An 18,589-nucleotide genomic window follows, 5' to 3' on the forward strand; every position below is an offset into this window, starting at 1 on the left:
TTCTTCAGATCTTTTATCAAAGGAAGGAACTCTTTTCTTTTTGAAATAACTGATGAAGAGTAGTCATTGTCAAACCTTATTGTACTCTCATTTAATTTAATCGGTGAATTTGACTAAGCAGTTTTTAAAACCAGTTCCTTATCTTGGCAGGAAAAAATCTTACAGTTGTGAATCTTGGATTTGTATTTACTTTCTTTGATGATGAAGGGGCTACAAGAGACTTGTGAGCTCTTTTAATAGAATATGATAAAGACTCTGGTAAATTTAATGTCTTAGGAAGCCAAGAAATGAGGAAAGTAACCATATTATCTCTTTCTATTTTTTCAGGTAATCCATAAATGCGTATATTATCCTTCCTAGATCTATTTTCAAGATAATCTATTTTAAGTAAAGAAGTATTTTGCTTTAATAAAAAATCAATTTTATGTTCTTCTTCTGAAACTCTTCATTCTATATCATTTAGTGCCCCTTCCATACTAGAGATCTGAGTATTCTGTTGCATTATTTCATGCAGCTGTTCCATTTGTTTTGTGCATTTTTCTTTAAAATTATCTAGTTTATTGTCCATTTTATCTAGTTTTATCGAAAGGTCTTTTATGTTAGTAAGAAGGGATTGCAGTTCCTTCTTTAAAGACAAGTCCTCTGAGGTAGTTTTGGATCAACTCATTTTAAACACTAGGCAAAACCATTTCTGTTTGAATGTTGACAGGAATTAAGAAAACTGAGAATATATATGTTGACTATAGTCTTCCTAACTTTTGAAAAGAAGATAGTCTTCGAAGTTGAAGGGTCCATGATGTTAAAAATGTAATCATTCCTATCAGAAATATAACTCAAATAACAGAGCTGAGAAACTAAGCTGTTAGCCTGTCACCATCTTGGCCACACTCCCCCAGCTTTAACTCATGTGTACCTAATTGAAAAATAATCCCTGGGATTCAGTAACACTTACACTGAGTGCAAGAATAGTGTAAGCGCTACTGCAAGAAATATGGCTGCCGTGCGATCCAGTAAACAAGCCTGGGGATGTGCATGAGCCTGATAGCACTATTCCTGCACAGACAACACTGAATATTGCTAATTACCTCATTTGCTGGTGAAAACCATGCAAATGAGGTGAATTAGTGATTCAGGAAGCAGGCAGGCATCTGTGCAGAATAGTGTTATGTGCAGAAATGTATTCGGATACTAGCCAAATATATTTCTGCAAAAATCAAAATGGAGGCATGACAGCTCAAATAAAAGCATGTATTGTAATCTTTAGGCATGCCAATGGCCAAATGTATGGCCATTGGCATGGAAAAGTGTTTAATTTTTATAAAAATAAAAGTTAATTTTTTTGGTCGATCTTGGCCGTTTAAGCATAGGGCAGTGGCGCGAAAACTGGATCATGCTGAAAATAAAAAAAAAAAAAAGATGTGAAAACACAAATTTAAGGGAAGTCTACATTTTTCCATTATAGTCTATGGCATGCAGAATCAAAACAATACCAGGGAAAAGTGGTTGCTAAGGGGAACAGCTCTGGTGTAGTGCAGTAACTAGGGATTAAGGCAGTAGGGTATACTAATGAGGGAAATTTACTGAATCAAAAAAAGAAGCTAAGTGCCAAACTACACCTAACTGTGTAGGTGCTATAAGGCAGTGGTGTAAGCAGGATGAGCAGCACGCTTGAAAAGGGTGTGTGTCATGCTTGGTGTAAGCACATTGGAGCTCTATGGCTCACATTTGAGCTTACCTAAGCACAGCTAAGTAAGGGTGTGTGTCTGAGGCTGTATTGACGTATTCCGTGAAATGCAGAGTGTGTTTGTGTCCAGGGGAGGGTCATTTCTCATTGTTTACCTTAGCTAAATAGGTTTGCGTGGTACGCACCAAGTCTAAGACAAAAAAACCTAGAAATAACAGGACTTTTTACATTTGGGCACTGGGGCACCTCAGGGCTTAAAATGGGTGGAAATAGGAAGGGAAAAAAGGAAAAAAAAGGAAATAGCAGAATACAAGCAATCAAGTACAAATTACATAGCTAGCAGGTGGAATGTATCATAGTCAGCCAATCATACAGGCAGCATCTGCAGCACAACAGTATAAACTATGCAAACACCTTACAGTCTGTTTTTTCCACAAACTCTACCATTGGTGTACACATGCAGGGGAATTTTAACCAAAAACATGTTATGGCCTGCCATTGCTTTGATCCATCAGTATGTGCTAGAGGCTGAGGGTGGTGAGGAGGATAATGCTGACAACTGCCACAGACCAAGGAGGAGGAGAAGAGTGTTCAGACCCATGGTAACTTACCAGGAGCTATATGATCTGGAGATAGTAGAGTGCTACAGGGTGGACAGAGGCATACTGCAGAAAATAATCGAGCTGTGCCAGCCTCAACTCAGACCCAGAGCCAATAGAGGGGAGCCCATCCCAGTGGATACCAAGGTATATGTAGCCTTAAGAATACTAGTTACAGGTACTTTCCAAAGACCTAATGGGGATCTCATGGGGGTCTCACAAGCATCTGCATCCAGGATACTCCACCAGTTTCTGGATGTCATCCTACCACATGCTGGTGAGCACATTTACTTCCCCAACACCTGTGAGGAGAGGACTAGCAATATGCGTCTCTTCCACCATGTAGCAGAATACCCGGAGGTACTGGCTCTGATAGACTCCACACACATCCACATCAAAGCACCACCCAGGGAACAGGCTAGGGTCTACATAAACCACAAGGGAATCTCCTCCATCAAATGCCAGGTCATGTGCAATGCCCAGGGCATTATCATGAATGTGTGTGTTGGCAGCCCTGGAAGCTATCCTGACTCCCACATCTGGCATTTGTCACAGCTGTACCAGGCATTTGTCACTGGGGACATCCCATATGGTCATCTGGTTGTAGATGCTGGCTATGCATTGGAGCCATGGATGATGACACCCATCGGAAATGCACACATGCCCACTCAAGGATGCCATAATTAAGCACACGCACAAACCACGACCATTATAGAGCATGTATTTGGGATACTCAAGTCATGGTTCTGCTGCCTTGACATATCTGGTGGAGCCTTGCAATATTCTCCAGCCACATGTGCACACATGTTCATAGTATGTGCCATGCTACACAATATGATCCTGTGGAAACAGCTGCAGCAGGAACAGCACGGGGAATGGCCACACTGCCCTCACCATTGCCAAGGTCTCCACAGGCACAGAGGGACTCAGAAGAGGAAGCCCCTGAGCCTGCTCCCGTAGGCAGATGAAGGTGTGCCCAGTATGCCCAGGCCTTAGCAAAGAGGCAACTCATAGCACACACAATGACACTGTAGGAACCCAGGGACTGACACCTGTCTCTGACTCGCCCACACAGTAAAATGGATGACACATACATGACATTACCTGTAACTTACCATGTATTGGCAGTGTGCTGTGCACATCCAACATAGGCAGCCTTCAAGCACCATCCTTACAACTGCCACAGGCACAAGGTAAGTCAGTCTTCTTAACAATAATGAATAGATTAGTATGTTTTGGTAGCATATCTATGGTAATGCTGCATGCATACAAGAGAATGGGGTGGTCTACTGTGATAGCAGCACACAACTGACAGCTATGTGAGACACCAGGAGATGTCTGCACAATACTCGCTTCTTCACACTATGCAGTATCTTTTAAGGTGACAAATCCCACTGCAGTATATGTGGGGGGCCAACTAAAGGGGGTGTCATAAGTCACATGCATGGATGTCACTGTGGGGATTCCATACTCACCCCCAAACTCACACAGCAAGTTAGCTGTAGAAAACCATAAAGGAATGTCTGGCAAAGGCACACAAATAGCAACAATGATGGAATACCCTCCTACAGACTTGCACAGTGATATCACAGCAGGCCTTGCATTTCCAGTAAGACTCTGAAAGGTAAAAAATCTGAAACGCAGTTGTATGGCATTACAATTTAACCTGTGGTCTGTAGTGATATGCCCCTATTCTCCATGACAGGGACAATACTATGCTAAATGGAACCAAAATGTAAAGCCAATATCAGCACAGTCTGTGCAAATGTGTAATGTTGACAGGTGTGCCCCCCCCACACCCATATTCACATAGAAATGCAGTAACATGTAAGTCTGTAGGGTAATAGCAGCAGAGCACACATTGCCAGGGCTGTTCCAATCAACATGGATAACTTGTTGCATGTCCACAATATGCAGGGGTCAATGAGCTATGCATATGTTTGGGGAATACTGTCAGGATGTGGCCAGCAACTTCTCATGGCTATTGTGTCCTAGTGGCCTAGGTACAGTACTGTGGTAGATAGGACCATGTTCCACGAAATGCAGTGCCAACTATTTTACATGTCAGCTACACCTACAGTGGGAGCAGTACACACTATCCAGGTGTAATATCCATTACTGCTGGGAAGCTGGACAGGTCATGTACAGGGAGCTACATATATGAGCAGTACACAGGTTGGAGTAACCTACATAGTGCGTACCATACCTCTCAACTGTACAGACCTCTCACAGAATGTACACAGGTATGCATCATATTTGTGGTGTCTTTCGTCTGAAATAGTGGTAGCCTGACAAATCATTGACAAACCACGAAGGTCTAAAGTCAGACAATACTGACGGATTTTAATGTCTCAGACTTCATATCCTGTAGAAAAATGCATGCTAATTCAAATTCTGTTATTGTAAAACCCTTCCAGGTTTGTAAGGCCAGTAGTTACAATGGTCCATATATTTAGGCCTTTGTCACCCAATTACTCATGCGCTTGTCCAGATGTCTGGTTCACATATGTAGAGAGGTATGGTGCCTAGTAGCACAGCAGTGCATTCTGTAACTTGCCATTGTCACCCTAGGAGGGTCCACTGCCTGGCAGCCTGGGAACATATAAGTGACAGAATGCACTGCCTTGCTACAGATGGCCTGCATCCGTCTCACATGGTCTACAGGCCTCTGGCAAAGGCCCATGCCTTACCTATACTGCCTTTGTAGGGAATGTCATGGGGTCCATACTACCAACATAACACAGTCAACAAAATGCAAATGTAAGGCCATGCTGCTAAATGCTAGTAGCATACCTCTCAAGCTCGTACAGGAAGAAATCCTGACAAAGCCATACATAATGGTGGGATAAACGCCCAACTATAGGGACACATTTGAAGATATTGCTCTCATAATGTTAGATGGTTGACAGAATAACAGAGGGGGTGTGTAGCAGCATGGATGTCATAAAGGCTGTGAAATCTGAAACTCTAATGTTCTATCGGTATCCCCTGATTGCAACCCTGAGTGATTTGCAACAAATGTGCTAGAAAACAACAATGTTAAGGGATACCAACCGCATATATGAGGCATGAATCTGGATAATCTGTGAGGATCTGTACAGCTGACAGGTATGGCCACACCAGGATATGACCTTCCAGGTAAGAAGAATACTGCACAACCAGGAGATTCCCAGCCAGCATATCACCATGGTGCTGGACCTTTCATACAGCTTCATCAGTCAGTCGGCTGTAGACACACCTCCAAACTGACAGGATTGTGCAAGAATGTCTAGCCTATACCTCATAATATAGGTCTGTACATCATCCATCTTGTATTTCTCTAGTAAATAACTGTGATGATCTGATTATATCTGTCAGTAGGTAATGACACAATACAGTACAGTGTCAAACATTGCATATGTCAGAAAATGTCTGCTAAAACAAACCCTGTAACTCAAACAACTCATATATTGATAAGAGCAATAGTTACAATAACCCCTATGTTTGGCCCATTGTTTCCCCATATTGGCAGCCTATCTCCAGATATCATGCATAACCATGTTGCAAGGTATGGCTGTAGCACACAACACCTCAGAATGGAGTACAACTATCCCTTGAATCGATTCCCACACTTACTATAGAAGGTCATACTGAGTATGCTCCTACACCTAGAGAAGTGAATCCCATGTCTGAAACCACATCGGACTATTATATCTCTGCATTGTGCAGATGTCTCTGCATGCACACAGCTATGTAAACCTGTCTCCACACACACCTATCAGGCAGGATTTCCCACAGGCACCTGTAGGTGGCACATATGTGGTATATCTGCATCTGTTATGTGTGATACACCCACTCATATATATGGGCAACATACTACAATATATCAAGCATACACACACATAGACATGGGAAGAGATGGACAGGCAGTGATAGAGTGAGATACACAGACACACACACACACGCACACACGCACACACACACACACACACACACACACACACACACACACACACACACACACACACACACACACACACACACAGAGTAATACACAGGGATACCCTGAATGGCATAGAGTGATGTCCTGCTGCAGACAGTTGCATATCAGTTGTAACCACTGGCATGTGCCAGCATGAAGATGAGATTCATTATCTGATGGTACTAAGGTGGGGGCTGGAATAGCACATCACCTACCTTTGTGTGTGTGTGTGTGTGTGTGTGTGTGTGTGTGTTTATAGGTCTAAGTATTATGATGCCTTACCTTCCCAGCACACTTCCCATTGCCCTACTTTACAACATCTGCTAATGTCATTCAGCTTAGATGTACCTTTGGAGTGGCTTCAGTCTTGTAAGCTCTATAGCTCATGTGATAACAGTGTAACACTATCATACAAATAACTAGATAGGTGGGGTTCTAATCACAGTCCCAGCATATGTAACATTGGGTTCTCTGTGTGTGTGTGTGTGTAGGAATAACTGTTTTAATTCATTCCCAACCAGTACACCTCTTATTGCCCTACTTCACTAGATCTGCTGATGTCATTTACTGTAGAAGTACTGTTGGACTGGCCTCTCTCCTATAAGCTCTGTGGTGTGTGCGATAACTGCATAACACTCTAGTACAAAAAGTTATTTAAGTACAGGTTGTAATCTCAGTCCTGGAAAATGTAAAAGTGTGTGTGTTTGTAGGTTAAATATTTTGAGCCTGTTCACACCCAGTACACTTCCCATTGCCCTACTTTACATGATCTGCTAATGTTATCCATCTTAGAAGTACCTTTGGGCAGCCTACAGCCCTACCAGCAGTGTGGCATGTGCAATAATTGTGTAACACTATAGCACAAATAATTAGATAGCTAGGGGCTCTAATCTATGTCCTGGCAAATGTGTGTGTGTGTGTGTGTGTGTGTGTGTGTGTGTGTGTGTGTGTGTGTGTGTGTGTGTGTGTGTGTGTGTGTGTGTGTGTGTGTGTCTGTAGGTTAACAATTTTGAGCCTGTTCATACCCAGTACACTTGCCATTACCCCAGTTTAGCAGTCCTGCTGATGTCAGTCACCTTAGAAGTACCTTTGGACAGCCTACAGCCATACAAGCTCTGTGGCACATGCAATAATTGCATAACACTATAGTACAAATAGCTAGATAAGTAGGGGTTCTCATCTCACTGCTGGCAAATGTAAAAGTGCATGTGCTTGTGTCTGTAGGCTAAGGATTTTGAGCCTGTAGACTTGCGCAGTAGACTTGTCATTGCCCTACTTTAGCAGTCCTGCTGATGTCACTCACCTAAGCAGTACCTTCAGGCAGCCTACAGCCCTACAAACTCTGCAGTGCATGTGATAATTGTGTAACACTATAGTACAAATAACTAGATAGGTAGGGATTCTAGTCTCAGTCCTAGCAAATGTAAAATCATGTGTTTGTCTGTAGGTTAAAGATTCTGAGCCTGTTTACACCCAGTACACTTGACATTGCCCTACTTTAGCAGTCCTGCTGATGTCAGTCACCTTAGAAGTACCTTTGGGCAACCCACACCCCTACAAGCTCTGTGGCGCATGTGATAATTGCGTAACACTATAGTACAAATAACTAATTAGGCAAGGGTTCAAATTTCAGTTCTGGGAATTGTGTGTGTGAGTGTATTTATGTAAGTGTGTATATGTGCAGGCTAAAGTATTCTGTGGCCTCTCTCACCAGGTACATCACCCATTGCCATACTTTACAAGGGCTGGTGATGTTCCTCACCTTAGAAATACCTGGGGACACCCTTCACCCTATAAACTCTTTGGTGTGTGGGATAAATCCATAACACTGTAGTAGTAGTAGTAGTAGTAGTAGTAGTAGTAGTAGCAGCAGCAACTAGATAGGTAGGGGGTTCCAATCTCAGTCCAGGCAAGTGTATTTGTGTGTGTGTGTGTGTGTGTGTGTGTGTGTGTGTGTGTGTGTGTGTGTGTGTGTGTGTGTGTGTGTGTGTGTGTGTGTGTGTGAACAGTATCCTGTATGTTTGTGAGTGGGGGTGGGTTTGTGTGAGAACCATATCCATTGGGGGGGGTTGCAATTTTTTGCTGTTGCCCATCCAGTGCACATGCCAATGTCCACTTTACAAGGCCCACTGTTATCATCCACTGTAGAGGTAGCTGAAGATAGTCTGCAGTCCTATAAGCTCTGTGTCATGTGCCTTTCTAATCTTGGATACCATTCCCCTCTCAGGAATCATAGCCATATACACTCAGCTAGGCATCAACCCCAATATCACTAGGTGGCTTACAAACTGGATCACAGATAGAATCCATGGTGTTAAAGCAGTGGACTCCATGTCAGACTGCCGACCAGTCATGAGTGAAGTCCCACAGGGTTCTGTCCTGGGTCCCCTTGTGTTCAGGATCTACACCTCTGAAGCCAAGCCCAACACAAAGGGACTCTGGCTGGCAATGTTCAGAGATGTCTGCAAGGTAGGTGCTATTATTACTTCCCCATGTGATGTTGACATCTCCTGCACAAAGGCCTCACTGAGACCTATGACTGGTGTCAGAACCCTGGACTTTAGCTGAATGCCAGGAAATGTGCCGCCATCCCCTTTGGGAACAACATGGTTCACATGAATTACCACATTGATGGTAGACCACTGAACACTGAAGTAATTATAAGAGAACTGGGAACACAGGTTGATAGTGAGCTCTCTGTTTACCACCACAGTGACACTGTGTTCAGAAAGTCCTTTGATATGTCACATCTCATTACTAAGGGTGTTGCATCCAGGAAGTAAGAAGTCATTGTCTCCCTCTACTCTCCCCTCATTAGGCAATCAATGAGTACAATGGACCATTTGGCATGTACTTCACTGGACAACTGCAACAACTGGAGAGGCTGCAAAAGTGCCTCACAAAGAGGATCCTAGGCCATAAACAGTTGCCCTATATGGACAAACTCCAATAACTCCAACTATTCTCTGTCTCATATTGGCTACTTAGAGGCGATCTCTGCCTGACTGACAAAGCCATGTCTGTCCCAGCTCTGTCTGGAATGCTACATCTAAAGAACCCAATCTACCCACACCGCATATCCCAGAGACCTACACCCCATTTCTGCAATCAACAGAACATGCTGGAGGGACAGGTTCATAATCCAGAGACTGCCCACACTATGGAATACACTTCACATACATGTCAAGCAGAGCACCTCACTGGCCCTCTTCAAGAGAAATCTGAATGAGTGGATGGGGAATAGAAATCCTACCCTGGGGGTCACTCCAGTGGCTATACTCGTTAGACACACTGGGGACTATCATCAGGTGGCACAACACCAGGGTATTCCCATGGACTAGGCTTGTAAATCTCCATGGCCATTTGTCTAGTAGACACCTATGAACCTATGGCTCTTAGTGCTGGCAAATGTGTGTGTGTATATGTGTGTGCGCGCGCGTGTGTGTGTGTGTGTGTGTGTGTGTGTGTGTGTGTGTGTGTGTGCATTAGTGTGTATAAAAGTATTTTTGAGTGTGTAAACATATGGGTGAGAGTAGTGTGAGGCCCTTCTCACCCAGTACACCTACCATTGCATACCTTACAAGGGCTGGTGATGTTATTCACTATATAGGTACCTTGGGACACTTTTCACCCTATAAGCTCCATGGTGCATGTGGTAATTGTGTAACATTATAGTACCAATGACTACATAGATAGGATTTCTAATCTCAGTCCTGGCAAATGTGTGTGTTTGTAAATGTGTATATTTGTAGGATACAGCATTTTGAAGCCTCACTCTCCCAGTACACTGCCCATTGCCATACTTTACAAGGGCTGGTGATGTTGTTCACCCTAGAAGAACTGTATAGTATAAGCTGCATGGCATGTGCAATAAATGCATAACACTGTATTAGCAATAACTAGATAGGTAGGAGTTCTAATATCAGTCCTGACAAGTGTGTGTGTGCATTTGAAAACCGTATCCTGTGTATGTGTCTGAGTAAGAACTATATCCATTGGGGGGTGGGTTTTACATTTTTAGGCCATGATACTCCCAGTACACATCCCAAGGTCCACTTTACAAGGCCTGCTGTCTTCATCAATCATAGAGGTATCTGTTGAAACTCTTCAGCCCAATAAGCCGTGTGCTGTGTGCAGGAACTATGTAACAGTATGGATTGACTAACAAGATAGGCAGGGCTGCTAATCTCAGTCCTAGCACATGTGTGTATGAGTGGATTTGTGTGTTTAAGTGTGTATGACAGTAGGTTTAGTCTATTGGGTCCATTCTCACCCAGTAAATCATCTATTGCCATACTTTACAAGGCCTGGTGATGTTGTTCACCTTGGAATTACCTCGGGAATCTTTTCGCCCCGTAAGCTTTGTGGCGCATGCGGTAAATGCATAACACTGTATTAGCAGTAACTAGATAGGTAGGGGTTCTAATCTCAGTTCTGGCAAATGTGTGTGTGTTTGTGTGTGTGTGTGAAAACTATATCCATTGTTTAGCTGTGGCTTACAATTTTAGGCCATGGTACTCCCAGTGCACATCCCAAGGCCCACTTTACAAAGGCCACTGTTCACATCAATCGCAGAGGCATTTGTGGACACTCTTCAGCCTTATTAGCCCTGTGCTGCATGCAACAGTTATGTAACAGTATTGAAAGAATAACATGATAGGCAGGGCTGCTAATGTCAGTACTGGCAATTGTGTGTGCATTGGTGTGTATAGTAGTGTTTGTGAGTGTGTAGACTTATAGATGACAGTCTAATGAGCCCTTCCACACCCAGTACACACCCCTTTGCCATACCTCAGAAGGGCATGTGATGTTATTCACTTTACAGGTACCTTGGGACAGTCATCACACTATTATTAGTTCTGTGCCACCTGTGATAACCGCATAACACTGTAGTACCACTAACTAGATGGGTAGGGGTTCCAAAACCAACACTGGCAACTGTGATCCTGTGCATGCATGTGTGTGTGTGTGTGTGTGTGTGTGTGTGTGTGTGTGTGTGTGTGTGTGTGTGTGTGTGTGTGTGTGTGTGTGTGTGTGTGTGTGGGAACCGTATTCTTTGTGTGTTTGGTCAACACAATATCCTCTGGGGGTGTTGGTTTTACCAATCTGAGGTGTGTTCCACCCACTACACTTACCATTGTCCACTTCATAAAGGCTGCCATCAACCATCATAGACTTACCTGTATAACCCCTCAGCCCTATAAGCTCTGTGACACATGCAATAACTGTTACACAGATGTGGTAAATGTGTGCATATACAACTGTACCTCAGCCCTGACATGATCGATATGTTACCACTCTGCCATACCCCTTGTTTCTAATTTCTGCAGGGCCACCTCCTGCTGACACAAAGACACCTAAAACACAAACAGAATACAGCATGTAAGACTACATTCAGTCAGCATTACTAACACCAATAATGCATCATGGCTGAAAAGGTACACACACACTATGAAGTGTACCCATTACAAATGCCAACTGACAGCACCTTACACAGCATTGCATAGCTAAACTGTACTTTATTTATTTTATTTTTATTTATTTTACATTTGTTGACCGGGCTAGTCCAGCTGGATATATGTCCATTTTCAGTGGAGGCCCGGGGAGAAAAGCTCCAACGAAATTTACAAATAATGCACAGTAATGGTCAAAACAAGTTAAAATTATTAAAACATTAAGACAGAACATAAAATCTTTGGAGAGAGGCAAGTCAAAACATACATTTGCTATACAGATTCTAAAATATAAGTTTCTAATATGGAAAAATTAGAAAAAAGTAGTAATAATTTTTTTTTTTTTTTTTATTACATATCTCTCTAGTATGTTATGTGAGGAGGAGGAATTTAGGAGGGAAGGATACAAGACAGGTTAGTCTGGGTTGTTACAGGAGTAAAGCCAGTGCTTGTTAAGATGTGTCTTTAGCTGTTTTTTAAAGAGTGGAGGACTAGACAAAGATGAGATATCAGATGGTAGTTTGTTCCACATTTGTCCAACAGAGTTAGAAAAAGGCTATCGCCTGCAGAGTTATTGGGTCCTACTTAATTCAACCTGTGCATCAAAACCATATTAGCATGTCCCTGCATCAGTGGTATGGATGACAGCGATGTGACACAGGTATCATCATATGCACAGGGTGTTGTATAGGTTTGTCAGAGGCCTAGGCTGGGCCATATGGTTGACATCATGTGTGTATGTTTGGAGTGGTGTTCTGTGAATGGGCAGTGCAGAGCTGGTGTATGTGTGTGTGTGTCTAGAGGAGACCTGGCTGTGATGGTGATGTGTGTGTGTATGTATGCACAAAGTCACACCATGTGGCTGCCCTACACAGGGGTATGTTGAACAGCTGTGGACTGTACATGGCAGGGTGTACAGTTCTCCAGCCATGGACATGGGAACTGGTCCTGCCAGGGGTCTCACTGGCACCACCAGGCCCAAGGTCAGATGCAGTCCTGCTTCCCTATGTGACTGCTGTCTGCTTGATCCGTGTCTCTCACGGGACTGGCCAGGACCACATTCCCATGTTCTGCTCTGTTGTTGTGTGGACAGCACCCCCCTTCAGCAGTGCAGGTGGTACTACCACTATGGGAGTGTGAAGGTACATGGCCCTGTAGACTCTCAGCTGATGTTGGTGCTGATTTACATCCACATGGCTGATGCCCATCTTCCACCACACACTCTAGCACAGACATGCCATGGTCGAGGAGTGCCAAGGACTCACCCCACCATCTATTCATGGCCTCAGCATTTTGAATGTGACCTCAACAAGGTCATGTATGTCACCATGTAAGTCAGGAAGAGTTGCATCCAAGACCCTGAGTATTTGTCTGTTGTTGTGTTAGCTACATGCCTGTGCATCTATGACAGCCCAAAACATGCATCTGATGACTCCTGCTGTGGCACTTGTGACAGCAGCTTAATGGGCAACAGTCCTCCTTTGAGAATCCTTTTCCATCTGCCTATGTAGGACCTTGCCTGCACTCTGGCTATGGCTAGTGGCTACACTCACACTTGCCATATTCTCCACACTGGCCTGTTCCATGCCACCACCTGCCAACTGCCCATTATCTGTGGCTGCTAGGGGTGGGGTATGTGTGGGCATAGTGACTGCGTGTGGGGACATTGTGGATGACTGTGGGATGCCAATCAATGGCACAGATTCAGCCCCTGACAACCCCACCTGTGCCCCACTATGACCACCATCATTGTCAGAGTCTGCAGAGACACTAACATCAGATTCTGAGCATGAGGGGCCATGGCCACCATGTCCACCTATGAGGGCAAGAAAACATATGTAAATTAATACCTGCACTATAAGGTTTGCTGGTATATACACACACACACACACACACACACACACACACACACACACACACACACACACACACACTCATACACATACAGCTGAGGTGGCACAAAGGCATTACACAGACCTCACAATAGCCAATTGGTGACATTCACGACACAGTCAGACCACAACATACACACTCTGGACAGGCCCTCAACATCATTCAGTGCAGCCCTTTCCACTTAATGTTACTACTAATATGCACCTCTGGGATATGTGAGTGGTGTTAATAGGTGCTGGGCCTTCACCTAGCACACACTGCAGTCATGTATACATTGTTGCTGTTCACCTGTATAGTACAGTGACAACTCCTACAGAACATACCTCTCAACTGTACAGAGTTTCACTGAACGTCTAGATGTGTGGCTCATATTGTTGGTCTGTACCTCTGAAATTCTGTATTTGTCTGACACATTACTGAGATGATCTGAGGATTGGCACCACTAATTAATGACATAATTTGAGTTTCACACTTCAAAACCTGCAGTCAATGTATGTTAAAACAAAAACAGTCACTCTAACAAACTTCTAAGCTTACAGTGAATATAACAAGTGTACACACCCCTGTTAACATGGCAGTTTTTTTTATATATAACATGAGGCCACATAAATCATGTCATAATGTTTCCCACCTTTAATGTGACCTATAACCTGTGCAATCCAGTTGAAGAACAAACACATTGGTTAGAGGTAACATATAGAAAATGAAATACGTACAATAGGCTGGTTGTATGACTGTGGACACCCTTATACTAATACTTTGTTAAAGCATGTTTTGATTTAATTACAGTAGTTAGTCCTCTTGGGAAGGTGTCTATCAGTATGGCACATCTTGAATTAGAAATATTTGCACACTCTCCTTTGCAGAAGCCCTCCAACTCTGTCAGATTGCGAGGGCATCTCTTGTGCACAGCCCTCTACAGGGCACCCCACATATTTTTTATTGGATGTAGGTGTGAACTCTGATGGGCTATTCTAAAACACTGATAATCTTCTGGTGAAGCCATTCTTTTTCTGATTTGGATGTATGGTTTGGGTCATTGTCATGTAGAAAGGTGAGATTCCTCTTCATCTATAGCATCCTAGCAGATACCTGAAGATTTAGGGCAAAAAGGGACTGGTATTTGGAACTGCTCATAATCCCCTCCACCTTGGCTAAAGGCCCACTTCCAGCTTATGAAGAGCAACATCAAAGCAGGACACTGCCATCACCATGCTTCACTGTGGAGATGGTGTTCTTTTGGTGATGCACAATGTTGTTGTTGCACCAAATAAACCATTTAGAATTGTGGTCAAACAGTGCAACCTTGGTCTCACTAGACCATAGCACATTTTCCCACATGATTTTGGAAAACTGATGTATTGTTCTTGAGAATTCAGCCAGACCTGGATGTTGTTCTGTGTGAGAAAAGGCTTCCATCTTCCAATCCTACCACATAGGCCAGGCATGTGGAGAATATGGGAGATTGTTGTCACATGTAGTACACAACCAGTACCTGCCAGAGATTCCTGAAACTCCTATAGTTTTACTGTAGGTCTCCTGGCAGCCTCTCTAACCAGTTTGGGTCTTGTCTTTCAACACATTTGGAAGCATGTCCACTTCTTTGCAATGTCACTTATGCCCCGTGTTTTCACCACCTTTTGATGACTATTGTCACTGTGTTCCATGGTATATGCAGTGCTGTGGAAAAGTTATTGCACCCTTTTCCAGACTGATACCTTTCACCAATGACATCCCTTTGATGCTTTTTAAGTTCTATATAAACCATGGCTGTTGCTGTAGCAGGCAACTGGGTAAATGTCAGGAAAATCCTAGTAGGACAGCTGACTGTTATTTGGTGTTAATCAAAGAGTCCCTGCTATTGATGGCAGGTATGCACCCAAGAAGACATAATGCTGTAATTATATCAAAAGCTGCTTCAACACAGTATTAGCTTCAGCCCATGCACATTTATGCATCTAGCTTATTGTACATTTTGTATTTGTCATAATTGTTCCTCTAACAGATCTGTTTGTTTACAATTGAATTGTACAGGTTATAGGTTACATTAAAGGTTGGAAGAATTTGGAAATGTTTTATAGTGGTCTCATTTTTGTATATCACAAATACCTGGCATTTTAACAGGGGTGTGTATACCTTTTATATGCACTATATAAGACTAATTTTTAAAATGTATCCCTAGTTTTGGGCCTTTGTCCCCCCATTTTGTTAGTCTTTCTCCAGATGTCTTGCAATGACAGGTTGTTATGTATGCTACAGATATGTTACCTTTCCTGCAAATAGGCCCTTGTGATAACCACTGTGATGCAATGCAGTTAAGCCCACCACAACTGAACATGCACATATCGCAATACAGCTGAGAGTAACAGTTGTATGCATGGTAACATGTATGACCTTAACATGCCTGGGGTACTGGTGAGCCACAACAGGACAATCCTATACTCACCAGCTTCAGGCTGCTGTCTCACATCCAGACCAGAGGGACCTCTGTAGTTCTAGGGGAGAAGTATTGTCAGCAGACTCACTTGTGGCATTGGTACAAGATGAATTCTACTTTTCTGCACATGTACAAGCTCTGATAGTACACAATTTGCTGTCCTTCACCATAGATGGGCACTTGTGTGCATTAGAAAACCCTACCCACAAATGCAGTTTGACCTGACATATGCATCTAGATACTCTACAGAATCCAGCATGACTGCTACAGTATTCAATTGATGTGCACTGGGGCCTTACCTGGACACTCTTTGCCTGTTGCCTGGGTGCCACCCACCTCCACAACTTGTGTTTCTTGGCTTGGCTGGTGTGTGGGGGCTGAACAAATGTTATCAAGGAGCTCCTCTGTTGCCGTAAGTGGGGCCTGTGTAGCAGGACCCGCACCTGTAGCAGTACAGTCCCTGGCCATGGCAGCAGCCCTTTGCCGGGCACAATATATCAGGTCAGTTGCCCAATGCTTGACCTGATTGTATGTGCGTCCATGGTGGCCCAAGTTGTTAACTCTGTGAACAAGGTCATCCCTCAGGGTGGTCCGCTCCTGCAGATTGTGTTGGCCACAGCCAAACATCACCTTATGGTGCTGGATGATGGCATCCGTGATGGCTGCATTTTTGGGTGCAGTATATGGTGGTTGTCTTTGCCGCTGCATGTCATCTGGAAGACATAAACAGGGAAATACATCACAGGACCTCATACATTGGTCAAAGTTATTTACATAACCTGCACATCAACATTGACTATCATTAGCCATCACTCACAACTACATCATATCCCTGTCATATATCAGCACAATATGAACCTGCATTGCACTCCTGCTCCTGATGTGTCATGCTACCCCCAATGAGGGCCAGTACATTGCATAACCCAACATTCATCATTTACCTTTGTGTAGAGGGATGACAGTGGCCATCTACCTTCCAGATGGCATGTCAGTGGTGCTCAGGCTTTGCTTGTGTACAGTGTTTAATGGAGCTGGGGGTATATGCCTGAGTTCATGTAGGATGCAGGCAGGAATGTTATCAGGTCCCATGGAGACTTACTTTTGTTGGCTTTAAAGAGGCATTATGCACCTGCTCCCTGATGATGAGGGGAGTGGTGTGGGTTCTGTGCATATCCACCTATACTGATGGTGGGACAGGGGGATGATGTTTGCCCTTAACCTGTCTGCAGTGGTTTAGCTATAGCTATGGTGTGTGTGTATATGTGGTGTGATTGACCACCATTACAAGGTGGCTGGGTTGTTGCCTCTGAGATTGAAGACATATGTAAAGACAGCCTTGTGATTGGCCTTGGTGGATGTGCCCAATTTGCACTCATAGTTAGCCTTACAGTAATTCACCTGTGACGTTATGTGCTCATTCTGACAAAGGTTGACCTGCTCCTACTTGGCCCTGTACAGCCAATATTGTGACCAGTTATGTGGTTTGTGTATTGCTGCTGTCCAGCTAAGGGGATTACTCTACCTTTGTGGAAGCCGGTTTTACGAGTGAGGTATTGCTGAGTCCATAAAGCTATGTAGGTGCTCATGTAGCTGTCTGTAGTAGGCATGGACACAAGGTCATAACATAGTTGGACACCTCTCCAATTTCAACCTGATAATCATGCTTATTCTAGTACCCATGTCTGTTTCAGGGCAATGCAACAACCAGTAGCTGTAGAAAGTTATGTTTGTTGGATGCATGGAAACTAAGAGTACACACATGTGCAACATGTACAGCTTATTTACCTGATATTTTGCATCCCATGTCTGTTGTTATGAGGCTTCCAGGTACACCTACTCATACATTCATGTGCACAGGTAATAAATGAAATGCATTTCTGTACTATGTAAGTATGGTACACTGTATTTACAGTCTTGCTGCTCAGTCATACCTCTCAACCTGTTAGAGCAGGACATCTGGAGGATGCCACACATACATGAGGGGCAATGGCCCAAAATTAGTGACACTTTCTTAATATGGTTGTAGCATACTTAAGTTATTTGATACACAGTAGCCTTTGCATTCACAGAAATGCCCTGGAGGATGTCCGGCACTCATATGTATGCTAGTATGTTCTAATGTCAGTCTTCACAGATTTGCCAATGATTTGCCAGACATAATGGAAATCTATGTAGTAGTCATATGTGAACCATTCCTTCCTGGGGTGACTCAGGGGCTTAAGCTGTGATCTATGTCACTGCAGACAGAGCCAGATGCTATGGCCATAGGTGCTGATCAGCAAGTCTTGTTGAGACATATTTGTTTAACATCCTATATCCCATTATTACATACCCCTACTGCATTCCATTATATGCTTACTTGTTTGACATACCTTTTTTCAAAAGTTTTCTTTGTTTGGATTCCAATTCCTGTTTCAGTCCCCCTCTTTCTCTCTCTCTGTTTATCCATGTAGAGGTATAGACCGGTTTTGCATAGGCAGCAGCTTGCCTTTTGTAGGTAATGCTCATGAGCAAGTGATGGCCTGTGCACCAATTGGTGTCTCCCAATTGCTAATTGCAAGC

This window comes from Protopterus annectens, chromosome 1.part1 (assembly GCF_019279795.1).
Source record: "Protopterus annectens isolate FY-2018-M chromosome 1.part1, PAN1.0, whole genome shotgun sequence".
Classification (NCBI taxonomy): Eukaryota; Metazoa; Chordata; order Ceratodontiformes; family Protopteridae; genus Protopterus; species Protopterus annectens.